Source organism: Culex quinquefasciatus, chromosome 2 (genome assembly GCF_015732765.1).
Source record: "Culex quinquefasciatus strain JHB chromosome 2, VPISU_Cqui_1.0_pri_paternal, whole genome shotgun sequence".
Lineage (NCBI taxonomy): Eukaryota > Metazoa > Arthropoda > Insecta > Diptera > Culicidae > Culex > Culex quinquefasciatus.
Genome location: NC_051862.1, coordinates 115,950,863 through 115,957,776, shown reverse-complemented (window position 1 = coordinate 115,957,776; position 6,914 = coordinate 115,950,863).

The window sequence follows — 6,914 nt, the reverse complement described above, 5'->3', positions numbered from 1 at the left end:
TCGCTACATTATGAGAAGCCGAAGTCGGAGGCAGAGTCGCTTTAAAATCTACCAGGCTCCGCAGCCCTGCTTGTAACTGGAACTTGTAGCTCGCGGTCGCGGTCCTTTCATACTAAAGAAATGTATAGGTTTTACTTTATGGCTGGACGTCATTTTCATCTTCGTAAATAAGACGATACAGCATGAATAGGTTTTATCCCTCATTCCCGAATCCCACTTTCCCGAATCCCATATCCCCGAAAATTCCACATCCCCGAAAATCATTTCCCCGAAAGTGCCACTTCCCCGAAAATTCCACGTCCCCGAAAATCATTTTCCCGAAAACTCCACATCCCCGAAAATCATTTTCCCGAAAATTCCATATCCCCGAATTTCATTTACCTGAAAGGTCGTTTTCCCGAATTTACGTATACCCGAATGGTTACCCACAAATTCCATTTTCCCAATTATATCAAGCTAGATATTAACTTAATTTTTTTAAGGAATATTTTTTACAGAAGTACACTGCCGTTCTACGCATAATTGTCCCATGTCAGTTTTGGACGATTTTGACTTTATGACATTTTTAAGTTAAGTTTGATGTGTACTTTCAGAAAAACACATAAATTCTGGTACTTTGATCGCAAACTCATTAAAAACAACACCAAGTCTGTTTGTCCCATCGTTAAATTTCTACGCATAATTGTCCCACCAAGTATTTTCTTACACGGAATCATCAGTTTTACTAAGCATTATGTCTTGTTTACCAGTTGTATAGCAAGATAATCTCAAATAAGGTTGATAAACTGCTAACTGGGGCGATTTGGGACACATAGGGCGAATAGGAACCCACGGGACAATTATGCGTAGAAACACAGAAATCGGTCGAAAAATTTCAATCGCGTTTTTCTCAGTTGCACTTTTTTGAACATGGGACAATTATGCGTAGAACGGCAGTACAGTCATCCCTCATATTCGGAACAGTTTACAGATCGGCCAATGTTCAACAAATCATATAAAATCGCTTATTAAACATAATGATTTGCTTTTACCTTCATGTGAAAGCTTTTCTTGCGATCTATGGATTGATGTATAGACCGGCTATACATTTTTACGTTTTATATCAAGTTTTCAAAGAAAAACATTGACCCATGAAATCCACAAATTCGGAACACTTTTTTCTTACGATGTAAACAAACTTTTTTTTCTCTCCAGGAGTACATATTTTTTACAAAATAATGACTTTGCACTCTGAAACCAATAAAACTCATGCTTAGTAATGTTTTATGAATGGTCTGATAACTTTTTTTGTGAAAATATTAGTTAAATTCAAGTGTTCCACAATTGTGGGAGACACAATAACATCCCACAATCATGAAACAGGAAATTTGGAGGCAGTGTTTTGGTGCTCCGGATAAAATAGTCTTGAAATGCAGTTTTTGTTTCAAAAGTATTACTTTTACTAGTGAAATAGCCAGAGAATGTCCAAATAAAGGCCCTAAAAATAGCAGGGTCGGCAGAAAAGTTGCATTTTGCATTCTATTGACAAATTACCACAAAAGTGTTCCGAATTTGTGGGTGTTCCGAATATGTGGGATGACTGTATGACCTGAATATTAAATTCTCCTACGTGTGTTTTCAAATACAGTCGACTCACTGGTTGTCAATATCCAAGGGACCGTCGAGGAAGAGAATCATCAGTTTACAGAACGATGCAAAATGAAGACTCGATTGAAAATATGTTTTTCTTGGTACCCAACTATGGGAGAGAATCATGGCAAGCTCCAGCAAACAAAAACAAACTAATGTCAAACACCCTTCAAAGCTTCTTTTTGCAATGAAAAATGTCTATGCAAGCCATGAGATAGTGACAATATTGACAACCGGAAGAGATTTTTAAAGCAAACAGAATCCAAGGGACCGTCGAGGTAGAGATCATTCAAGCAAGAGAAAATATCGAGGAATAAAGCCAATCGAAGTATGCAGTTTGAAGGGACTGAAGAATTTATCGATAGATGGAGCAGTATTGATATCAAGAAGATCGACAGCCAGAGAGTCGACTGTATAACAAAAATAACCGTAAGCCACGCGGACTCTTAACCCTCTGACGCCCAGAGCTGTTTGCTTATCGTAAAAATAGTAAATGGCTTAATTTTGGTACAATAATGCAGGAAATACTTTACTTTGACCCACAAACATCGAATTGGGGCAAAAAAGTAGAATTTGAAGTGGTGCACCAGAGCACCATCAGGAAGATGAGCAACTTTTTTTAAACCACAAAATCTCGTTTTCTTCAAATCCATTGGTTCATTTGTTTGAAAACGCTTCGAAATGTGTTAGGGGCAGGGGGGGCTGAATGGTCCGCCTAAGTAAAATGCGCCAAAAACCATAGCAAAACATACAAATTTATGAATTCAGTGTAGTAGGCGTATGCTTTGGGATGTCCCCTTCAATGTTCTATACTTGGTTGATGAAAATTTTGAGCTTAGAACTATTTTTGAGCCACTTTAAAAAAAATGTTTTTTCGACTACTTTTCCAGGGTGCGGGGCAGAATGGACCACCCTGTGGGGCAGAATGGGCCACCTTAGAAAACAAGCCATTTCATCTAATACAACCTTGAAGGGAGATAAGAAAAAACTTAAGGGACCTTTCTAACATAGTTTCCATGAAGTTAGACAACTTTTATAAAAATAGTCACTTAACAAAAAAAAGATTTTTGAAAATAGTGTTAAACTGTTGAAATAAGACACTATTTTTACAAATAAGCATCAAAACAAGTAAAAAATCAACTAATGTTGCATTAAACGTGATTTTTGAAGCTACAAGGAGTGAAATAATCAATTTATTCCAAATTTCATAACTTTTGATTGTTTTTATAAGGCAGGATAAGGGTGGTCCATTCTGCCCCCAAGTGGATTTTAATTTAACACTTCCACCACCAAGCCTCTAAATGATTTTAAGGTTCCGTTGTTGTTTGTATACCTTGGTAGTAACATCTAGTAACGTTATAAGCATTGAGCAAACTTTTTCAAACAATCCAACTTTTCAGAAAGCTTATTTAAAAACCTCGAAATAAACAACATTTGCGTAGTTTTGTCAATAAATTTACATTGATACAATGATAAATACAATGATTTCAAACGTCGTTTTCGGTATGGTGAAGTTATTTGACGTCCTTTATAAGACCCTTGCCTTACAATTGGTCTAAATCCATTCTAAAGCCCAAAACCAAGGGTGGCCCATTCTGCCCCCCCTGCCCCTAAAAACAACATATTCTTTGCTGTAAGACCATATTTCTGAAGTATTCGCAATTCGCAATTTTCAGTGTAAGAACGGGCCTTGAAGCGGAGAGAGATACAGCGGATGGAACTTCCGGAATTGGCATATTTCAGTGTAGCGAGGGTCCGGACCAACTCGCCAAGCGTGACGAACCAGCCTGGGAGCAACTTCTACAAGTGGTCTTCAAGCATTCCGTCCATTATTAGGATATTCTCGGCGCCGCAGAACTCCAACATCTACTTTGCTGTAACCAATAAACAGATCTTTCCAAACGGCATTGGTTTTATGTAAGTTCAGAAATATTAATAATTTCAAGAAAAATTAGAATCCTGCGCTTCAATTAATCGCCGCAGAAAGATACCGTCGCAATGGAAAAACCTATGGAGACGTCAAGAGAGTAGGCTTAGACTAAAATACATAAAAACATGTTGATTGACAATCTGAAAAAAAAAATCCTAGGACTTTTGGTGCTGGCTGTCGATTGCTTATTGGTTTTAGCTGACTGATGTTTGATGACGGAATATGCGGTTCTGCGATCTTCTCGGCCGGCTCGGTTGCATCCGTACCGGTGCCGGAATCTGCGACCTTCCCGATAAGCTGTATCGTACCGTCGAATGGAGGCACTGCGGGCGTTATTGGCTTCGTTGGGCAGTTTCCCCCCTCCTTGGCAAACCTGTTGCCCAGGCATACGCTTATCGGGACATGCCCTGAAGTTAAGCCGCCTGATTATGTTGGCACTAAAAGGCGCAAGACGACGGGGAAAATCAGGCATGCCAGATTTTGAAGATTTTCGGGCACATCACAAAAACGCAAATGAGTTTAACTTGACGGCAAAATAATATTTTACAAACCTGTTTTTGGCAAAAGAAGAAAAACATTGTTATCTTTTTTGTGAGTAATTCATTTAATTAAAAAACATCGAATAACATGGCAAAACAATACGTTTGAGCATGGAGTCTGTGCTCGAAAATCTTCAAATGTGGCATCCATGGGGAAAATGGACACGAACAGTTTAGTTTTTTTTTTTCCAAAAGCTTGATTTTTCACTAAGAAACCGAATCTAATGAAAAAACACACCGCACGAACCAGAGTAGGGGCCACCGGATGATCCAAATTTGATGAATTTTCATCAAGTTTATTCATTCGAATACAATTCCATTTCTTTTACCAAGAATGATAATTTAAAAGAATCTTGGAATAAAAAAAAGTAAGAATGGAATTTAAAAACGGGATTCAAGATCTCCAGAACCGTACAGTATAAACTGGTCATGCAAAGTACAGAACTTCTTGAATGTAGAGTGTCTCTAGTGCAATTTCGTCTTCTGGACAAGTTTTCATGTTCCCCGGTGGCCACATCCGGTTTCTCGAGTGTAATAAGTCTTCGACCCCCTAACCAAACCAACCCGAACCCCACCCCCTTACTGTGTTACATTATAAAAGAACGCCTGCGGTTGGCAGGTCTTTTGGGCTGGATGCAGCGGTTCTATGACCTTCGCGGCGGGCTTGGTGGTTTTTTAGCTTCGCCCTTGGCTAGATGAACGCACTGCGTTCCTGGCTTCTTCGGGCAGATATATTCGGAGTTGAATCGGCAGCCCTAGCATCGCGTGGTCTGGTTGTGTGCTCGAATAGCGGATGCAGGTGCCGCCGATTCACCAACGAGGAACAATTTGGCCCGACAAAGCCATCACCACCCACAGTGCGTCCATCCGACCCGATACGGAGACCGAGGATCGCCATGCCTGTCGCAAAGGCCACGGATCCGTTGCATCCGGCGGAATTCCTGAACATAATTTTCTTAACCTTTGTAAATTGACAACACGGTTGCTGCGATGAATTTGGAAAACGCTTGCGCTCGTATCTTTGAGACCCCTACAAGAAAATCACCAAAACTGATTTTTTCTCAATACGCGCAATACTGAATGATTTCAACAAAATTAAGGTTGACTTTAATTTTCTTTACAGCAGAAAAAGCGCTCGCACACACGCAAAACGGACATTAGGTATAAATTCCTAATTTTTAGGTATAATCGAACCTGACTGCAATAAGTTATTTTATTACTAATCGGCTATTAGTAATAAAATTACTAATAGCGTTTCAGTACGAGAATTCCTATATTTTAGGTATAATTGTAGAACCAAAATACCTTAATTTTAGGTATTTTCTGGAAAAGTGAGGGGACCAAAATTACTGATATTTAGGTATAATCCAAGATGGCGGACCATGGTTATTCCTTATTTCTAGGTATAAATACCTAAATTTGAGGTATTTTCTGGAAAAGTGAGGGATCCAAAATTACTGATATTCAGGTATAATCCAAGATGGCGGACCATTATTATTCCTAATTTTTAGGAATAAATACCTAAATTTGAGGTATTTTCAGAAAAAGTGAGGGATCCAAAATTACTAATATTTAGGAATAATCCAAGATGGCGGACCATGATTATTCCTTATTACTAGGTATATATACACAGAAAAAAATAATGTAAATTTGGAAGCTGTAATTTTGGAAGGTTGAATACTACCTCTTTTATGATGTAATTTTACCTCAATTTAGACTGAAAAAGTGACATTACACCAGAAAAGTGGTAAAATTACACATTTCCAGAGGTAAAATTACACCTTTTTTTCTGACATAAAAGATGTACCCCTTCCCAGATGTAATATTATCATGATTTTTTTTTTCTGTGTATTGTGAAGGCAGACAAAAATCAAAATACGAGCGCAACCTGTCAAAGCCTGTTGCGCCACGGGCTGATGTACACGCTTACGACAAACCACTCAATTTTTGTATGGCGCAACAGTTTTTTTGCGCAACAGAAGAGATGCGCACTTCGGTTTGGTGGTGCGCGGATAATACCTAAATTTGAGTTATTTTCTGGAAAAGTGAGGGATCCAAAATTACTGATATTTAGATATAATCCAAGATAGCGGACCATTATTATTCCTTATTTCTAGGTATAAATACCTAAATTTGAGGTATTTTCTGGAAAAGTGAGAGATCCAAAATTACTGATATTCAGGTATAATCCAAGATGGCGGCCCATTATTATTCCTAATTTCTAGGTATAAATACCTAAATTTGAGGTATTTTCTGGAAAAGTGAGGGATCCAAAATTACTGATATTTAGGTATAATCCAAGATGGCGGACCATGATTATTCCTTATTTCTAGGTATAAATACCTAAATTTGAGGTATTTTCTGGAAAAGTGAGGGATCCAAAATTACTGATATTCAGGTATAATCCAGATGGCGGACCATTATTATTCCTAATTTTTAGGAATAAATACCTAAATTTGAGGTATTTTCAGAAAAAGTGAGGGATCCAAAATTACTAATATTTAGGAATAATCCAAGATGGCGGACCATGGTTAGTCCTTATTGCTAGGTATAAATACATAAATATCTCAATATTTTCTGGAAAAGTGAGGGATCCAAAATTACTGATATTCAGGTATAATAAAAGATGACGGACCATGATTATTCCAAATTTTTAGGTATAAAAATCTAAATTTGAGGTATTTTCTGGAAAAGTGAGGGATCCAAAATTACTGACATTCAGGTGTAATCCAAGATGGCGGACCATGATTATTTCTTATTTCTAGGTATAAATACATAAATATCTCAATATTTTCTGGAAAAGTGAGGGATCCAAA